General features: G+C 42.0%; 1 protein-coding gene across 4 annotated transcripts in view; it reads left to right on the top strand.

Annotated features, from left to right (window-relative positions):
* Positions 1-9,384: 9,384 nt before the first annotated feature.
* Positions 9,385-21,566, top strand: part of STAMBPL1 (STAM binding protein like 1) — a 31,699-nt gene continuing 19,517 nt past the window's right edge. For 3 of the 4 annotated variants that reach the window (XR_014026557.1, XM_081328670.1, XM_081328668.1), the window contains exon 1: positions 9,385-9,729. The gene's annotated coding sequence lies outside the window, so the exon portion shown is untranslated. Of the gene's footprint in view, positions 9,730-18,191; positions 18,274-21,566 lie in introns of those variants that run through there. The other variant, XM_081328669.1, reaches the window with a different exon arrangement.

Here is a 21,566-nt window from a genome sequence, read left to right as displayed (position 1 = left end):
TGTACAAGTTACAACAGAGCAGTTATTGGCACACTTGGGTCAGTGAAGCAATAAAAAAGTGGTTATCTTAAGGAGGCTTGGAAACACCAGCAAAGATAAAACTAAGATCCATACAGTTTAACTGTATCTTTATGGAGAGTGGAATGAAACCACAGAAATGCTGAAATACAAGAACGTGCAGGTAGGCAAGTTTAAAAAGTGCTCACTTCCTACTTTACAGCGACTTGTTTGGAAGTGTTCCTAGGAGCCAATGCACCGGTAAACCAGAAGCAATTTGTTCTTAGCCCACTTGTATTCAGTAGACAATGTAAATAATCACACCCTAATCCTTATTTATATGAGTCCCATGTTTCATCTGCTCAGTTTAATGGAGGGATGAAAATGAAATCATAAGATATTAGCAACAGGTCAAAGGCTTGATGTCAGTTGAAGGATGTTGAATAAAACATCTGGGAATATTGCTTTTTGCTGAGAGAGAGGGAGAGAATTCAACAGTACAAAACATCAAGTCATGGAAACCAATATATTATGTAAAAGTTCCAACCTTAAGAGATGTCTTAAATATAGGTCCATCCAAAGCATTATTTCTACAAGTCTACCTTTGTCAGGAAAAAAGCAATGTCTATATTGTTGCTTTTTTTTTAAAGGAACATAGTAATCAGACGTTGAGCTTAACTCAAAGATCTTACTCCTTGATGTTAATTAACTGCACATCTGAGCTTTTAGGGCCAATTGGAGAATGTATTTAAGCAATGTCTGGGGGAACAAACATAGACTGTCCCCTGCTACCCTAAGAACCTCTGAGTAATATTGTTTGGTCAGTGATATTGTTTGGTCAGTATTGAATGCAAAAGTAAATGAGGAAGTGCTGGGCATGATTTGCTTTAAGAGTACATTAGGACTAGCTATAGCCATAAATCAAAAATAAACACAATGCTTCTGATGAGTCAAGTGCCCTACACTCATAACTGGTTGATGCAGATTAAATACCTAAACATGGGTAGAGTTGTGGATTTAGTCTAAGATTTAACAATTTCCCAGATAGTTCCATCTAATGCAGTTTCAACAATCATATTTATTATAAAAGAAGCTAGCTGCTGGGTTTTTTTTACAGAGTTGTACCACACACATATAGGAAAAAACATCTTTGTTTTGGTTCCTTGACCTCTAAGTTAAATGCTGAAAAAAGGAAAATTATTAGATGAAGACACAAACAAGTTTCTGTAAACTGGTGGGAGAAATCATGATTTTGGTGTTTGTTTGTTTTTTTAAAAAAGCATGCTATTTATGAGAATTCATCTCTCTTATTGGCTTCTTTAGTTAATTAAAACAACTGAATGCCATCATGCTTTCATAGCACTGACCACAAATAATTCCACACAGCTATATAGAATATTTTCTCTTACTATATGCAATTATGGCCACCATATAAAACTAAAATCCTGAGTTTTCTTGATTTATAATATGACATTAAGAGGATGCAAAGTCCTGTAGGAAGTGAAAAGTGTTTTGATAGAGAAGACTGCAGAGAGAAAAATCAAAAATTACCCAACATTATTTTCTCATTTCTGCTTACCTTTTCCCAAAAACGTAGCAGAGAGAATTATTTTGTTTCATTTGGATTCTGACTGGTTATAATGTTTAATTTTCTTTCTAACTTGTTTAAAATATGCACTTAATTTGCTCTGATGGCATTAGTCTGCTTTAAAATTGTGATTTGGAGGTACGCTTTTCAGTGGAAAGAGGCTCAATGACATGCTTAATGAATAAATACAGTACAACTAAAACCTCTCTCTCTCTCTCTCTCTCTCTCTCTCTCTCTCTCTCTCTCTCTCTCTCTCTCTCTCTCTCTCTCTCTCTCTCTCTTATTCTGTGTTTGTGTGTGTGTGTATACACTAACTAGACAGAGCATTTAATTCAAATTTCAATACTTTGGAAATTCCATCATTTAATTTGGGTACTTAACAGAAGAATGTAATTGTCTAACTGCTGATAGACCAACTCTGCCAAGTATGATCCTTTAGAAAAAGTTCTGGCTTGTCTTGCTAACAAAGTTCATTTTCAGAAGAAGTCTGAAATCATTTTATTGTTGGCCTTTGACAATATTTTTTTAAAATTTGCTTTCAAAGGGCACAAGAAGCTTTGCTATCCTTGACTGAACATAAACCAAGAAGAAATGAGCATAAGATGACTAGGAGTTCCTAAAAAGAATATTCTGAGACCATAACTGAACCCCTCTTTTTTGTGGCAATCCCTTAGATATTGGTACACTGCTGTCATGTCACCCCTAGTCCTTCTTTTCATTAAACTACACATACCCAGTTCCTGCAACTGTTCTTCATATGTTGCTGTATTCTTTGGCATGTGTGTATAGGTGCATATGCAATACGTTGCCTGTGTTTGATATAGCCATAAAACCTATCTTGTCCAGAAAGCCCTCAAATCGCCCACCCATGCATCCTTATTATTTTAGGCAGAGAGAGAGTGTGTATTCTTGCTCATAGTTTCAGAATTAATTCATTGAGTCCTTCGGGAGAAGGGCAGTATACAAATTAAATTATTATTATTATTATTATTATTATTATTATTATTATTATTATTATTATTATTATTATTATTATTATTATTATTAATAATAATAATAATTGGGTTTTGCATTCAACAGTGAGGTGCAAAAAGGCAGACAAAGCAAAACCAGTTCCCCTTCCACCTTGGACTGTAAATCCTATAGTTTATGAGATATGACCTGCATGCACTCCCTTTAAGACAGGGTGATACCCTTATATTTGAATTCGTCAGGTGCTCTTGTTAGCAGATATGTTCCTAAATATATGCAGAGCATTAAAATAATATTAAATGATGAAATGGAAAGCAAAAATAAAAAAACATTCATTATATTTGAAGTAAAAGTTGGATTTATTCATAAATGTTTGAATCCTGATCCATAGAGTGGCCAAGGGTCAGACATGGCTGAATGGCTGACGAAGATGACAAAAACGACATCTAGGATATCTAACGACATCTAAATGACATTCTGAAGAGAAGGAAGCACAAGAAAGAGAAACACAGAGATTCATTTAATTAACTATAAGCCAGATGGGAAACAGACATGAGGATAGCATATAAGAGCTTTCCTCTTCTCCTTTGATTGAATGATGTAAAGAAGTGATACCATCTCCAACAGCTAGATATAACTACACTGTTATTGCCGGTAGGAACTATCCTTTGTAGAAAAGTAGGAACTATGCTTTGTAGAAAGTTTTTAGCACTTTGGTTCCAGACACAGATTTCATCTGCATTAAATGGTAAGTCACACTGTAGGCTAAAGTTACCAGAAAAATGTTTACCTTCATGTATAAATGAAAGAATATTAACCATGAGCTGTAAGCATAGCTTAGTCCAACTAACCAATACCGTTTAGTTACAAAATACGATAAGCATTCAAGAAAAAAATGGATGTGTTCCTTCCTACAATAAGAATAAACTTTGAAAACTGAAAATTTAAATGGAGAGGCTGATTATCTGAAGAACTGCTTGTCCCTCATAGTTTCTACCCATCTCATACGGTTTGACAGAATCAGGATGTTCCAGATTCGATCAATTAAGCAATGTCAGTTGGTGAGACCAGTGGTGGGATTCAGCTGGTTCGCACCACTTCGGCAGAACGGTAGCTAATTTTTTGTTGCCCAGGCCCAGAATGGACTTCCGGAAGCAGCATCCAGACAAAGAACTGGTTGTTCACATATCTGAATCCCACCACTGTGTGAGACCCAGGAAGTATACGCCATTCCTTCCCCACAATCATATGACTCCCATCCACCCTCTTTGAATTTAAACAAACCCTTAAAGCCTGGCTCTGTTCCCAGGCTCTGGATTGAGTGAGTGATGGACTCCCGATTTGATATTCTATTTTTTTAATTGTTCTTTTTCCTATACTTTCTGATCATATATTCTGTGTTTTTCTGTAGCTTTATTTATTGCAGTTTGTAAGCTAACCAGATTCATAACAGATTGAGATATTATACATTTAATAAATAAAGCTTTCTTTGTTCAACTAACTTAATACTTTTATAAGCAGAACTGGAAAGAAAATGCAAGTTTTGGAAGTGCAATTATCTCTGCTTCTGATTTGGTACTCTGGGCATATTGCCTTTGGGGTATTATAGAAATTGGTATTGTTTTGATGCAACTATAATAAAGGACTAGCATTAACAGAATGTGTTTTAGTTACATTGTATAGATTGCTATAGGAGTATCAGTGCAAACTTGCATATAATAATATACATTGTCGCTATTCAACTGATAGTAATTCCACACTTTAAATGTGTGGGAAAACTAGTCTAAAACACAGTGGAGTTACTCTTCTTTGGATATATAGGTGTGAAGTGCAAACTTTTTTACATTGGTACATCAAATAATATATGTAGCAGATATAACTATATAGATAAGTATGTATATATGTGTGCGTATATGTATATGTGTGTGTGTATGTATATGTACACACACAGTACACACATACCGGCTGTATGTATGGTGACATAAAAAGGTAGCTTGGAAGGAGATGAAGGGGTAAGTCGCTTAGAAACATACAATTGAATGGGATTGGCATTTGGTGAGTATTAAGTTGAATGCAAAAGTGAACAGTCAGCCAAAAAAAACCCACCCCACATTAAAGTGGGATTTTTTTTAGAGTGCAGCAAAGTTAAATATCGCAACCTGGTGTGAAGCTGTGAAACAACAAGCTATCATTTGAGAATCATTTGTATCAGATATTAAAGAACAGAAGGTCCATGGATTCAAATAAAGTCAATATTTGAACTCAGAGGAGGAGGAGGAGAAGTGTATTACAAAAAGAAGGATCTGAAGCAAGAGAAAATGGTTTGAGGAAGAAGAGAGGAAGAGAAAGAAACTTGTGGTTGGATGGAGCCAGACATGTCAAACACAAGGCCCGGGGGACGGATCCGGCCCGTGAAGTGGTTTCATGTGGCCCCCGAAGCCATCCTGGAAACAGTGAGGGAGTGGCCCCCACTGCCTTGGCACTGGCCCAGAGACCCTCCTTCTGCCAGAGACCCTCAGATCTGTCCCACTCCTGCCCAGGCCCCCATAGGCACCCTTGATGCGAACGATGTAGAGCTGGCCACGCCCACCCAGTAGGCCATACGCACTCTAGCCACACCCACCCAGTAGGCCACGCCCACCCTGGCCATACCCACCCAGCCCCCTGAGGGCAACCACAATGCTGATGCGGCCCTCAATGAAATTGAGTTTGACACCCCTGGATGGAGCTGAGAAGTTCTTCAAAAAGAGGTGAGAGGCTTAAAGAAAAAGGATGATGCATGAAGTTGGTAGAAGCAGTAATGGATTGAAAGGACAGAAAAGTTTGCACAGATGCATTGAATGCTGTTGGTATAATCTAGATTCATCTGGGTTTCCTTACCTTATTTACTGCTTTCTTTTCTGCCCTTTGCCACTACTTATTTCAAAAAGGGTATAAATAATTTTAAAAAGTCTCTTCTGCATGATCAGCACTCAGGCTCAACTTCAGCAAGTCTTTTATCTTTATTTTTTTCTTTATTCATTTAGCATTGCAAAACTGAAATAAATTGATTGCACATCATATAAGTAGAACTATTATAACTTGCTTTTTGCTAAATCTATGTACTGGTGGCACCCAATATATACCATTTATATGCTTTGGCATTATTAAGTTAACTAATAGATTATAGACCCTAGAAATGTATGCAAGGTTACTTAAAAGAAAACATTATATTCTAAAGAAGTTTGGAAGAAAAAAATCAAAATGGTAGGCAGTTTGGGCATGAACGGTGTGTGTACGAGTGAGAATTTAGCAAAGATCTAATTAACAAATGGAACAGCAAATAAGTACTTTCTTACATCTGCTGCTTCCAGCAGAAAAACTGTACTGGAGGTAACAAGGGAAAAAACATATATTCTTCCTTCCTTCTCCACTCCCTTCCCTGCCCTGCCCAAGGTGATGAATGGTTTCCTCCAATATGAAAAAGAAAAGAAGTGGGTGGAGAGTGTGCATTCATTACACAGTAGGTAGGGAGGAAACCTCACAGCAAATAGCTTTTAATGATTTCAGAGTGCAACCCTAATGGGCAGGGAAACAGGTATTGCAAGAAAGAGTATAAGGAGAAAGGAGATTCTTTGCAAAAATAGCAGGTAGGAATGCCACATAATCCATTGTGTGCAGGTGACAAATAAAAATAATCTCTTACTGCCTGGGGGATAAAGTCCCCAAGGAATTAAACTAATGCTTGGTTTCATAACATTTGTTGCAGATTTTGAAATGGGTGCTGACAGTGGCAAATAAGCCAGACACTCATTCTTCCAAAACCAGTAAGCTATATCATTCATGGCAAATCTGATCACTTGAACTAATCTGAACCAAGGTTGAAAGGTGGAAAAGATGCCTAGTTGGCCATGGGAGAGCTACAGGTGTGGCACTGTGCATTTGTCTTTTCATAAATCACTTGGTTTTTCTCAGGTTTTTGAGAAATGATCTAGAGCACGGGTGTCAAACTTGCTACGTCATGTGATATGTTGCGACGTATCGCAACTGTTTTTGCATTGCCGGAGCTGGGGTGGGTGCGGCCTCCGTATGATGCAACTGGCCCGTGGACTGGCAGTTTGACACCCCTGATTTCTAGAATGAAGTTAAATAGCTTCCCAGTCTGCTTCAGCTACGTTGGACCAAGCGGCTCAACATATGAATTATACCCATATCATGTTAAAAGTGTTTTGCTGCTTTTGATCTCCATGTCATCTGGGTTCTCAACTCTCATATTTTAACACTGATTTTAATATAAGGAAAACTGTGTGCATACACAGATATAAAATAAGAGAAAGGTCAAAATAAACGTGTGTGTGTGTATGTGTGTGTGTGTGTGCAGTATAGATTGACAGGAATATTTCTTGGCCTGGAAAAGAGAATGAAATGGCCCCATCATCCAGATGTAATGGACTGTCAGAATAACCTTGGGAGGCAGGAGGAAGAGCTGCAGCCAGGACAAGATTAGATAAGAGACATCTCAGCCAACAGAAGGAACGGGGACATGGAGAGCATCTCAGGAGGGACTCTTAGTTCTTTGGAAAGGAAAGGAAAGGGATAGAAATGTGCTTTCATACTTACATGATTTTTATCATCATCATCATCATCATCATCATTTTATGTTGTTATTGTTGTTGTTATTATTATTATTATTTCTATATCAGATTTAGAGACCACCCATCTCACTAACTCTGGGCACTGTACAATTAAAAGCTTATATAAAAACTATACAAACATTGCATTTCAATAAAAGGCAGTTAAAACAGGATGGGAATAATTAAAGTTAAAAAGGTGGGGAGCAAAATGATAACATTTTGAGGCCCCTCCTCAAGAAGCCTGCCCTGGACCCGGCTATTTTGAACAACTATCGTCTGGTCTCCAACCTTCGCTTTCTTGCAAAGGTTGTTGAGAGCGTGGTGGCGCATCAGCTCCCTCTGTTCCTGGAGGAAACTGATTATCTGGACCCATACCAATCAGGCTTCAGGCCAGGGTACAGCATGGAGACGGCATTGGTCGCACTGGTTAATGATCTCTGGCGGGCTCAGGACAGGGGTTGTTCCTCTGTCCTAGTCCTATTAGACCGCTCAGCGGCTTTTGATACCATCAACCATGGTATCCTACTGCGGCGTCTCAGGGGGTTGGGAGTGGGGGGCACTATTTTACAGTGGTTCTCCTCCTACCTCCTGGGCCACTTGCAGTCGGTGTTGATGGGAGGGCAGAGGTCCGCCCCGAGGTCTCTCGTTTGTGGAGTTCCTCAGGGGTCGGTCCTCTCTCCCCTCTTGTTCAACATCTACATGAAACCACTGGGTGAGCTCATTTGTGGTTTCAGGGTGGGGTATCATCAGTACGCTGATGATACCCAGATTTTTCTTTCCACCCCGAACCAACCCAGTGATGCCCTCGACGTGATGTCCTATTGCCTGGAGGCAGTCCGGGTTTGGATGGCTTCGTCTCAATCCTGCCAAGACTGAGTGGCTCTGCATACCGGCATCTCAGACTAACCAACCTTTTCCATTGTTAACTATGGGGGGGTGAGGTGTTACCCCCCCATTGATAGGGCCCACAACTTGGGTGTCCTCCTGGATTCACGGCTCAGTTTGGAAGATCATATAGGAGCCGTGGCCAGGGGGGGCTTTTGCCCAGGTCCGCCTGGTGCGCCAGTTGCAGCCCTATCTGGACCGAGATGCCCTACGCACGGTCACCCATGCGCTCGTGACCTCCCGGTTAGACTACTGCAATGCTCTCTACATGGGGCTGCCCTTGAGGACCACTCGGAGGCTTCAACTGGTGCAGAATGCGGCCGCATGAGTTGTGATGTGGGTTTCACGATACTCCCATGTAACATCTCTTCTCCGTGAGCTGCATTGGCTTCCGGTTGCCCTCCGGGTGAGATTCAAGGTGCTGGTGATGACCTATAAAGCCCTAAATGGCTTGGGTCCGGGATATTTGAGGGAACACCTGCTGCCAGTGTCAATTTCCCATGTCCTGTGCACTCCCACAGGGAGGGCCTCCTCAGGGTACCACCGGTTAAGGATTGCGGGCAGGTGATCCCCAGGGGGAGGGTGTTCTCTGTGGATGCACCTGCCCTTTGGAATCAACTGCCAACGGAACTCCGGACTGCCCCCAACCTTCGTTCGTTTCGCCGGAACCTAAAAACCTGGCTCTTTGAGCTATCTGGCCTGGACTGAGGGGTTTTAATGATTTTAAATTGTGATTTTAACTTTTGGGGGCTATACTTAATTTAATTTAATTTTATATTATATTGCATTGTTCTTAATTTTTGCCCTGTAAACCGCCCTGAGTCCTTCAGGAATAGGGCGATATATAAACCAAATAAATAAATAAATAAATAAATAAATAAATAAATAAATAAATAAATAAATAAATAAATAAATAAATAAATAAATAAATAAATAAATAAATAAATAAATAAATAAATAAATAATCCCCAAAGTTGGCTGAGCCCAAGCAAGCTAGCAGAGACGGGTCTTCAACTCTCCATTCCCTTCCGATAAAGGTTTCCATGTTTTTGGTCTCTGGTTTACACTGAAGGGCTGACATCATCCTGCCTCTGGTCTTCCTTTGGCACTGCTGCTTCTCCTCTCATCCACGTGACAACCCTATTTTGGGCTAACTTGCGCGGTTACCCAAAAGTTACAATAATCCAACGCCAGCCTGGGCTCCCTAAGGCTGGAGGTGGGGGGGACAAACAAACAAAAGCAGAAGCGGCATGCGACTGTGGGATCCCTTTCCTCGGAGGTGTCCGCCTTCTGCCCCACCCCATCCCCGTTAGCTCGATGTAACGATAAGCCCGCGCGCGGCGGCGCCACCACCCCCTCGCCTCGCCAGAGGGCAGATATGGGGGCTTCTTCCGCGGCGCGACCCTGCCGGGACGGGCGGCCTCTCGCGTGAGAGGAATTAGCGCGCGCCGTCCCTGGCGGCTTGGCACCGCTCAGGGGAGGAAGCCAGGCGAGCGGGTGCAGCTGCTGGGCCGGCCTCGGCCTCTCATTGTTAAGCGTTGTGGAGAGGCGGCGGCGGCGGCGGCAGGAGCTGCGGCTTCATCCGAAGGACGAGGCGAGCCCCAGGCGAGCCCACCTTCCCAGGTTGAGGAGAATCTGGGCACCCAGCGCAACGGCGGCGGCGGCGGCGAAATGGTAAGCGAGCCTGAGGGCGCCGCCCGCCTCCCTTTGTGTATCTTTCTTGAGCGCGTGGGCTGGGGTGGGTTGGCGGCGTAAGGAGACAAGAAGGCAGGGCTGGCTTTGCCGCCGGGAAGCGAAGGGAAAGGAGGAGCAGGAGCTTGCGGGGAAAAGCCGGCGTGTGCGTGTTTGGCAGCGGCGGCGGTCTCCATTGCTCGCCGCCTCGCTTTGGAGCTTCCGGCGCCTCTAGGTTGGCTGTGGACGGAGGCAGGCTGTTCGTCTCACCTAGCAAGCAGCTTCCCGTGTTTTATAGCACTGCACTGGAGGGGTCTATGAGTGTGGCGTTTGTGAAGGGCTGGGGTGTGCAGGAGGATAGAGTGGGCATGGTTCTACCGGCAAAACTGCTTCCCCCCCCCCCTCCAATTGCGGAAAATTGGTGCAGCCGGATCATAGCGACAAGGGCATGGAGAGACTCGGCAGTTGTAGTTGTCTAACATCTCTCTCTCTCTCCTATCAGCCTACAACGGAACCGGCGCTGGCCTTAGTTGTCCCATGGGGCACATCCAACCCCCTGGGAGTAGCAATTGCTATGATTTCTTGTTCTAGCAGGTGGTGCCTGCAACTTAAGTGTTACCGCATCTCTTCTTGAGCTCATTCTTCACTTCAGGACTGCGGCTTTCTCTTTGCTTGCCCTCAGCAGTTTAGCATGTATTGATTGCGTGGAGTGTGTGGTTTTCAACCATGCTGCCTTTGAATTGCAATCTGATGCCTGTCAGAGAAAAAGGAAATCGGGGTACTGTGTAAAGCTGCATTGAGACGATCCAGGACTAATAATTGACTGGGAGACCACATTGGAAGCAGATAATCATAAATTGCATAAATATATATGGGGGAGACCACTTCACAATTCAAGGTGACTTTACACTTTGGCAGAACTAAAGCTGTATCCTATTTCCAATCAGATTCAACATACTAACTAAAGAGTAAATTCTGGCTTAGCAACTATTCTTGCCCTGTTTTGTCATTTATCAAGATGATATGTAGAAATCATATTGCTAGAATGGAAAGAAAACAGAGGTTTCATGCAGTTACTTATGTTGTCTTGAACAGTATCCTCCTTTCTTGTAAATCCTCCAGATGTATTGGAAATTAAGCTGCTGGAATGCCTTGAAATACATCTGGATTGTTCCTCGTTGGAAAATAATGGTCTGCAATGCTGGCCTGTCGTTTGTCCTCCTAAGATTTTGAATCAATCATATTTTCTCTTGAAATAATATTGTTTTAAAAGCAATGAAACAGAAATGTTATTATATCACATTACATAAAGAAATGTTTACCATTTCTATACTGTATCCGCCAAAAAGATGCATTATTTCATATAATCGCTGACATGACTGATACCACTAGGACTGGATTAGATCTGAAGGGAGATAATTATCTTGAACAATTCAGCAATTCAGGATCATAAGATCACAGTACAGAGGATAATACCAGGCAGATGTTTTTAATAAAAAAGCAAAACTCAGTTTTAATAATAAAAGCTGTACGTTTTAGATATATGTGTTTTCATATGTTATATTAGATGCATGAAGCCAAATTTTACCTTGTGCATTACTTTCGGCTTTCACTTTTTAAAATAAACTGGTTGGTTTCTCTCTAAATTTGTTTTCTATCTTACACAGGATGGAGGTAAAATCCTGGTGACATCAGGGTGTTACATTAAGAGGCTGGCTTATCATTTGTTTGGTTCATCATCAAGCAGCCTTATAGCCATTTTTATTTACTGTAGCAATTTCCATTGATGTGGACAGCAATGGCTGTGCCAGTTGGGGAGTATAGTGAATTGGAAGTCCTGCCGTCTGAAATTTGCCACATTGGAGAAATACTCTAAAGCAGGGGTGTTCAAACTAGGCCCTTTTATGACTTGTGGACTTCAATTCCCAGAATCCCTCAGCCAGGCATGCTGGCTGAGGAATTCTGGGAGTTGAAGTCCACAACTCATAAAAGGGCCAAGTTTGAAGACCCCTGCTCTAAAGCAGTGGTTTTCAACCTGTGGTCTGCAGACCCCTTGGAGTCCACAGTGTTGTCACAGGGGATCTGCGAAGACTTGAAGAAATGTTATGATTTAAATCTTGAGTTAAGTCTTGGGGATCCATGACCATGGTCCATGGCCACAAAAGGTATTTAAAGGGGATCTGTGGTAAAGAAAAGGTTGAGAACCACCAGGGCTTTTTTTCTCATAGAACGCTCAGAACGGAGTTCCGGCACCTTTTTTTTGGATGGAACCTTGTAGGGTAGGCAAGGCAGGTTGTATAACATGTGTGAGTTCCGGCACCTTTTTCTTTTACAAAAAAAGCACTGAGAACCACTTATCCAAAGGAAGTCTAGTTTATTTATAATTTTATCTCTTAATTTTTGGGGGCTTATAAACTACTTCAGTCGTGAATGACTTTGAGTGGTATACATCCCAACCTTCCTAAATCAGGCAAAAAATATACAGTAAACATACTTTACAAATAACATCCATTTGAAGAGCTAGTATGGTGTAGTGGTTAAGGCATCTTGACTAGAAACCTGGAAGTTCTAGGTCAGGGGTGTCAAACTGCCATCCGGAAGCCACGCCCACCCCATTAACGGCAATGGCAAAACTGTCCCGATACATAGCAGTTTGACATATCTGTTCTAGGTAGTTACTCCTCCAACAAGATGACCTTGGAGCAGTCACTCATTAGGAAGGAGTAAATGGCAAATCACTTCCAAGAAAACTTCAGGGACTAGTCAGGAATCAAAACTGCCAGGAATAAAAACTGACTCAAAGGAACAAAAATGAAAAGAAAACTCCCAATCAATCATACTGCTTTGATTGATTATGTGCTATCAAGTCAATGCAGAATCTTAGTAACTACACAGATAGATTTTTGGCGAAGGTTGTTGAGAGTGTGGTGGCGCATCAGCTTCCTCTGTTCCTGGAGGAAACTGATTATCTGGACCCGTACCAATCGGGTTTCAGGCCCGGGCACAGCACGGAGACAGCATTGGTCACGCTGGTGAATGATCTCTGACGGGCTCAGGACAGGAGTTGTTCCTCTGTCATAGTCCTATTAGATCTCTCAGCGGCTTTTGATACCATCGACCATGGTATCCTACTGCGGCGTCTCAGGTGGTTGGGAGTGGGAGGCACTGTTTTACGGTGGTTCTCCTCCTATCTCCTGGGCCGCTCACAGTTGGTGTTGACGGGAGGGCAGAGATCCGCCCCGAGGCCTCTCGTTTGTGGAGTTCCTCAGGGGTCGGTTCTCTCTCCCCTCCTGTTCAACATCTATATGAAGCCGCTGGGTGAGATCATTCATGGTTTCGGGGTGGGGTATCATCAGTATGCTGATGATACCCAACTTTTTTTCTCCACCCCGAACCAACCCAGTGATGCCCTCGCCGTGATATCCCGTTGCCTGGAGGCAGTCCAGGTCTGGATGGGGAGAAACAGGCTTCATCTCAATCCTGCCAAGACTGAGTGGCTGTGCATACCGGCATCTCGGGTTAACCAGACTATTCCATCTGTAACGATGGGGGGTGAGGTGTTACCCCCCGTTGATAGGGCTCGCAACTTGGGCATCCGCCTGGATTCACAGCTCAATTTTGAAGATCACATAGGAGCCGTGACCAGAGGGGCTTTTGCCCAGGTTCGCCTGGTGCGCCAGTTGCGACCCTATCTGGACTGAGATGCCCTACACACAGTCACCCATGCGCTCGTGACCTCCCGGTTAGACTACTGCAACGCTCTCTACATGGGGCTGCCCTTGAGGACCACTCGGAGGCTTCAACTGGTGCAGAATGCGGCCGCGCGAGTTGTGATGTGGGTTTCACGATACTCCCATGTAACATCTCCTCTCCGTGAGCTGCATTGGCTTCCGGTTGCCCTCCGGGTGAGATTCAAGGTGCTGGTGATGACCTATAAAGCCCTAAATGGCTTGGGTCCGGGATATTTATGGGAACACCTGCTGCCAGCATCAAGTTCCCTTCGTCCTGTGCGCTCCCACAGGGAGGGCCTTCTCAGGGTGCCGCCGGTAAAAGACTGCCGGCAGGTAACACCCAGGGGGAGGGCCTTCTCAGTGGCTGCGCCTGCCCTTTGGAACCAGCTGCCCGTGGAGTTTAGGATTGCCCCCGACCTTCGTTCTTTCCGCCAGGACCTGAAGACCTGGCTCTTTGAGCTTTCCAGCCCAGGCTGAGAGTTTTTAATTGGGGGTTTTATATTTTTCAGGGATCAAATTTAATTATTTTTAATTGTTTTTAGCTTTTGTATTGTATTGACGTTTTTAAATACCTTGTAAACCGCCCTGAGTCCTACGGGAAAAGGGCGGTATATAAATTCAATAAATTCAATTCAATTCAATTCAATTTTCTACAATAGGATTTTTTTTTCCCAGTTTGGTCTTTCAGTCTTCCAAGTGGTGCACCTCTTGCAGCTATAACTGAGTCTATCTTCTCTTTCCTACCACTTTTTCCAGCATTATAGACTTCTCCAGAGAGCTAGGTCTGCAATAGTAGGTCTGCAATAAGAATATTTGGGCCTGATGTGCCTCGAATGAGAACTCTGCTTGGTTAATGATCTATTGAAATTCAAAAAAATATATCAATACAGGTAGTCCTTGACTTAACAGTTATTTGTTTAATGACTAAAGTTACAACTGTACTGAAAAAAAGTGACTTATGACCTTATTTTCACACTTCCAACCATTGTGACATCCCCACGCTCATGTGATCACCAAAATTCTGAGGCTTGGCAACTGGCATGTATGACAATTGCACTGCCCTGGAGTCATGTGTTTGTCATTTGTAACCTTCCCAGCTGGCTTCTGACAAGCAAAGCCAATGGGGAAAGCCAGATTCACTTAACAACTGCAGTAATTTCTTTAACTGTGATAAAAAAAATGTTGCAAAACTCACTTAACAACTGCAATGGAAATTTGGGCTCAATTGTGGTCATAAGTCAAGGACTACCTGTAATCTTTTTATCCCACTTCTTCAAAGTCCAGCATTATTTTCCATAGAGTGTCACAGCGAAAGCTACTGCTGTGCAGTTCATACCTTTGCAGTTATGGATACATCCTGGCCATATCTTTCCTAATGGCTTCATTCCAAGATCTAGTATGTAGTGTATTTCTTTTACTGTTGATAGTTAATCTTAAAAGGCAGGAGGTATACATCACTTCATTATCTTTATTGTCAATTCTAAGACTGGTTGCTGGACCTGTTGTCATTAGCTTGGCCTATATATTTAATCTGACTGCCCCCCTTTTTTTTTTACTACGCTCCTTAGATTTTGTTACTGGAGCTTATGGATCACTTGCATGCTATCAGAGTCATGTCATCACTATAGCACAACAAGTTATTGATATGTCTTCTTCCAGTTTTAAAGCCACACTCATCTTCCAATCCAGCTTCTATCAAAATATATTCTGCATGTAGGTTGAATAAGGCAGAGAGGTCCCCAACCTTTTGTGCACCAGGGACTGGTTATGTTGTGATTCAGGGTCAGCCTGTGGGTTCGGCATTTGGGTCGGATGATTCAGAGGAGGAGGAGGGGGGTGTTGGAGAGGTTGCTGAGGGGGTTGGAGAGCTTGCTGATGAGAGCCCTCAGCCAGGCCCCTCCCACCTGGTTACGACGCAGACCCAGCTGTGTGAGCCTGAGAGCGTGGATGAAGATGACCCACAGCTGGCCCTGTTCAAGGATGCCCGATGCAGGAGGCAGTCAATCAGGAGTAAACAGAGGAAGGCAATGGGGCACCTCGGAAGGAGGCAGAGAGAAGCCACGCCCTGAACTGTTTAAAAGGGGAATGCGTGGGAGGGCTGGTTTGCTGAAGGCAACCGCTTGAATAGTTCCTGTTTCATGGTTCGTGTCTTGTTTTGCTCTATTTGCTTTTGTGTTCATAAATTTGGCAGGCTTAGTTCCAGCCTCTTGCCTTCTTCTAAAAGGGGTTGTCCCTGCCTTATCTGCAGGGCCGGTAGTAGGCTGGTACAGAACAGGTTCCATGGAGAAAGGTTTTTCCGCGGACCAAAGAATGTGTGGTTTTGTGTGCTGCCTGCATCCCAGGGATGGGGCTTTGCTTGTTTGTGCGGACCGGTTGCTGGCCGGTACCGGTCCATGGACCGGGAATTGGGAACCCCTGGAATAAGAGGAGCCGATAGAGCCTTATCTTATCTCCATGACAACTTGGAGTAACTTATATTATCTCCGTACTGTGGCTTCCTGAGGTATGTAGAAGGTTTATGTGAGGACAGTAAGATGTTCGGAGATACCCATTTTTCTAAACACAGTCCGCAGCTGAGGCTTTTCTGCAATCAATGAAGCACATGCTGACATTTTGGGGGGGGCATTCTTTGGCTTTCGCCTACATCAGCAATAATGCATTATGTTCCTTGGCCTTTTCTAAAGCCAGCTTGAACATTTGGCATCTCTCCATATAGGGCTTAATCTGTGTTGCATGATACTAAGTGTTATTTTGCTAGCATGTGAAATTAAAGTTATAATACAATAATTCATCCATTTTGTTTGGTATTGTTGTGTAAATTGATCTTTTCCAATTTTTTGACCACCGTGTCGTTTTCTAGATTTGATGGCATATCTTAGACAGGCCTCGGTCGTTTTACTGATTCTTCTCCTCCTGCTAGCCATATTTCTGTCGCTATTCCATCAGTTCCTGTAGCTGCCAACATGGCAATGATCAGAGTGCTGATCTAACTTCATTTTTAACTTTAGAGGTTCTCTTAAGTAGGAAATACTTTTAAAAATATCTTAGATGTTGACATCTTTACTGTAAAAAAATTCAGTATCATCCTTCCATCTTTGTTTGATCTTTGAATCAACTGTTATCTATCAATTGGCATTATTTAGCTTACCAGTTAGAGGTTGGAATCTTCTTGAGTTCAGATATTGTTCTGAAAGAATTTCCTTGTTTTTCCGTGTCTGTTTCCTTCTTTACTGTCTTTCCAGATATTGCTGTAATATTGCTTCTTGTCTCTTCCAACAGTTCTTTGAAATTCTTTATTGTATGTTTTGCCATGTTCATACTTCTTACGTTCCGTGTTCTTGATGTAATTCTGTAATTCTGTCTGCAGATTTTTTCCCCTCCTGCCTAGCAGTATTGGCAACTAGATATCCCAAACACTTTAATCTAACTATGTCATAAATACTTTTAGTCAGTGGTGGGATTCAGCCAGTTCGCACCACTTCGACAGAACCGGTAGCTAATTTTTTTTTTTTTGCCCAGGCCCAAAGTGGACTTCTGGAAGTGGCATCCACACAGAGAACCGGTTGTTCACATATTTGAATTCCACCACTGCTTTTAGTACCCTAAATGATCTTTAATTTTTTCTCTGTACTGTAGCACATAGAATGCCATCTGACCTGAGTGGCCCATTATCCATCACTATATCAAACATCATTTTATATATTATATAGTAATACATTTCTATCACTCTAAAACTAACTTAGTATATGTGAATCCAATTTTCATATATTTAGTCTTCTCCTTCTGTGCAGGAACCTGACCATGCCTGGACTTTTTGACTTCAGCACCATGAATAGTATTTTTCTCCTTCTACTGTTTTTCTCTTCTTCCTGGAAATTTACCTGGGCATTTTGAAAACATGCACATTTTTAGTGATCTTTGGGGTTTTTTTATAAAGTGTATTCCCCAATACAGATTTTATAATATATAAAATGCTACTGAAGCTTTTTAACATTCTTGTCTGTAGTCATATTCCAGTTCTTTTACTAAAATAAATAAAGCATATCCAAGATTTATTGCTAGGCAGACAATATATTTTAGCTCTAATTTATTTTTTAATATGGAATTAGGGATTAATTTGTAAAAAAAATGGAAGAATGTGAAGTGTGTTTGAAGATTCCTTATAAAGCCTTACTGCACTCAATGAAATAGCCAGCATGTAATAAACTGGCTGGGGAAAGTAATATGGAACTTATATTTCCATGTGCTAAGTTCAGAGCTGATACTCATGGATGTTACTAGCAGTTGAAGCAATTGCTGATAGTTGTAATATTACTAATAATGTTTACAAACTGGTGACAATCACACACTATCTTCCTCTTTCTGACATGAAGAGCTGCATCTTAAATTATCTTTTCCTGTATTGAGTCCATTCTCTAATTGAAAGTAGAAATTAATCCCTCCAGGGCTTCATACAATTGTACAAAATACTAATTGTTCCTTTGGGGGAGTAAAAGTGTTATCTTCTACTTTCTGTTTTTCACTGCTCAGAGGAAGTGGGATTGTGCTTCTCAGCCTGTTTATAACAAACAGCTATAAAACCAACTGTGATTGGCTAAGTCTAAGCAGAAATGAACAGCAATGCACGAATAGCTTGTCGCTGTATATCCTGTGCCTGCTCTATATTAGGACACTTCCACATTTTAAATGTGGCTCATCAAATTGCATGCAGTGTCAGAAACAAATCAAGTCTAATTGAATCATAAGAGTAATTTTTAATTGAAAAAGAAAGTAATAATAACTTTTGGGCAGAAATTACTTCTTGGGAGTCATAAAGGTAAGTTAAAAACAGCATTGAATTTTGGATAAAATTAGTTTTTGATTAGTTCAGATTCTTGTTCTGCCGTGACATATACTCTTTGATATTAGATTAGATGCTTATTCACTAATTTAATTCACAAGATTGCAACTCTGAAAACAGAACAGGATAATTTTCATATGTCGCCTGATAGTATGCTCCTTGCATATGGAATAAAAATCAGATAGATTATATGGGCTTTTAATATGTGTCGTGTTGGAAATGCTATGATTAAGCACTGTGCATTTAAAAATGGGAAATGTTTTATCTAGAAACTTTTGTTTTAAACAGAAGTTAAGTTGGTTTTGAGTTGGGATGGGTAAGTACATTAACCAAGTTATGTTGGTTTTGAGTTGGGAGGGATAAGGTACTTACCCCTCCCAACTCAAAACCAACATAACTTGGTTAAGATCCTTATCCCTCCCAACTCAAAACCAACATAACTTCTGTTCAAACCAAAAGTTTCGAGAATCTAGATCAAGCATGTCAAACTGCCGGCCTGCGGGCCGGATGCATCACGATGAAACCGTGCCCTCCCCATTGCCAGCAATGAGGGGAAAGTCACAATACGTCACACGATGTCACGTGACGTCGCAAGTTTGACATGCCTGATCTAGATCAGGGGTGTCAAACTCAATTTCATTGAGGGCCGCATCAGCACTGCATGTTGTGATTCAGGGTCAGCCTGTGGGTTCGGCAGTTGGGTCGGATGACTCGGATGACTCAGACGAGGGGGAGGAGGGGGGTGTTGAAGAAGAACTTGCTGATGATGGCTTGGAGGCTCCGCAGAGCCCCCAGCCAGGCCCCTCTTACTTGGTGGAGACCCAGCTGTGTGAGCCCGACAGTGTGGATGAAGATGACCCACAGCTGGCCCTGTTCAAGGACGCCCGACGCAGGAGGCAGTCAAGTAGGAGCAAGCAGAGAAAGGCTGTGGGACTTCTCGGAAGGAGGCAAAGAGAGGCCACGCCCTGAACTGTTATAAAGGGAGTGTTTGGGGGAGGGCTGGTTTGCTGAAAGCAACCGCTCCGATAGAGGATCAAAGCTCCGGTATCTTGTTTCATGTTTTGTTGTTTGTTTGTGTAATAAATTTGGCAGACGTATTCCAGCCTCTGCCGTTTGTACAGGGGTTGCCTTTCTGCAAGGCCGGTAGCAGGCTGGTACAGAACACTGCAGTTGCCCTCAAGGGGCCGGGTGGGCATGGCCTACTGGGTGGGCGCGGCCTACTGGGTGGGTGTGGCCTACTGGGTGGGTGTGGCTAAAGTGCGTATGGCCTACTGGGTGGGCATGGCCAGCTCTACATCGTTCGTATCAAGGGTGCCTATGGGGGCCTGGGCAGGAGTGGGACAGATCTGAGGGTCTCTGGCAGAAGGAGGGTCTCAGGGCCAAGGCAGTGGGGGCCATTCCCTCACTGTTTCCAGGATGGCTTTGCGGGCCGAATCCAGGCCCCGGGCCTTGTGTTTAACATGTCTGATCTAGATAATACATTTCCCATTTTAAAATGCACAGTGCTTAAATATAGCATTTCCAACACATGACATAACACATTAAAAACCCATGTAACTTATATGCAATTCTTTGAGGTTTGATGCTGGACTCAAAGTTGGAGCCTGCTATGATGTCACTGGAAGCCAGATGAACCCCAACCCTATTTTTTTTTTTAAAAAACACCCTGTTTCTTGTTTTCTGTAATGATGGAGTGAATGCTGAATTTTTCATGAGAGATATGTGGGTCAAACCTGGTCAGCTTTTTTCCCCCAATCTTCAATTATTTGGTTTCTGTATGTTTCATACTTGTGCTATCTTTGGAGGAAGATGGTACATAGTGACAGCATTAAAAAGAATGTCAGCTTTATGAGGGCAGAATGACTTTAATTGTTACTTGTTTTTGGTAAAAAAATAATGAGATGATTTATAGACACAGATGTCTTATGATTAAGAGAAATATTATGTAAATAGATAGCACTGGAATTGTTGGGAGGAATGATGATAAAAACATAAGTAAATCATATTGGTGCAGAAGTGGCCTATACCTTGCCTTAGTTTTTAAAAACTGTTCATTGTCGGATTAATGAAATTAAAAGGGCTTGGTTGCCAGATTAAATGAAGTATAATACTTAGGTTCTGTGGAAAATGATAAAAATTTATCTTCCACTATAATGTTTCTTCCAAAATTTTGTGGACTGTGTTAGTTGCTAAATACTATTAGCTAATAAGAATGTAGGCATATGTGCCATGTAGTTAAGGTTCTGAATTAGGATTGAGGTCACCATCACCAACAGAAGTTCATTGTGTGACTAGGCTGATCATTCTTGACAGTCCAACTTATCTTACAGGGCTGTTAAGAGGAGATCATGAAGGAAGGGAATGTGACATATGCCATCTTGAATGTTTGGAGAAAAGGGTGGGATATAAATCTAATGAGTCCATAAAATAAATCATCTTCAATGTCTCCCCAGTAAAGTAAAAAAGTAAAAAAATATAAAGTAAAAAACAACAACAAAAAAGAAAGCACGGAGACACTGCATTAAAACATTTCAGATGAAAATATATGACTTAATACTGTATGGCAAGGGTCTTCAAACTTGGCCCTTTTATGACTTGTGGACTTCAATTCCCAGAATCCCTCAGCCAGGCATGCTGGCTGAGGAATTCTGGGAGTTGAAGTCCACAAGTCATAAAAGGGCCATGTTTAAAGGCCCCTGCAATAGTATTTTTATTTTAACCCCTCCTATCCATCTCCAGTACTCTCCCAAAACCTTGGTAAGCTATTAAGGCAATTAATTGTTCAGATTGAATCAGTTTGAGTCCTTCCTTGAGAGAGATAGGTGGTCTAGAAACACAATCGAATCAATCAATCAATCAATCAACGTGTATTCCAGTACTGATGAATATTATTATAAACCAGAATGGTTGGAAAATGTTAATTAATTAATTAATTAATGTGAAGTATTTCAGTACTGATGAATATTATTATAAACCAAAATGATTGAAAAATGTTTTCTTAATAAGAAATGGCTGTGAAGGTCCAACGAGTTTTGGCATAGAAGAGCTTTTAGAATTAGGGAAGTTTTAATAGAAACTAAGTTCTAGCTCCTGTTGAGGAGGTTTGTTGATGTGTATCTGAAGAAACAAAAAAAGCACTTTTTAAATAACAGCTTACAGCAATTGGGACCAGAATTTATGTTGCTAAGCAAAGCAGTTGTGTGGATCATGCCCACTTTTATTACCTTTTCTTCCATAGTTGTTAAGCAAATCTCTGTGGTTGTTAGGTG

The sequence above is a fragment of the Vipera berus genome, assembly GCF_964194415.1.
Source record: "Vipera berus genome assembly, chromosome: 5".
Classification (NCBI taxonomy): Eukaryota; Metazoa; Chordata; class Lepidosauria; order Squamata; family Viperidae; genus Vipera; species Vipera berus.
This window is presented reverse-complemented; position numbering and strand designations above follow the sequence as displayed.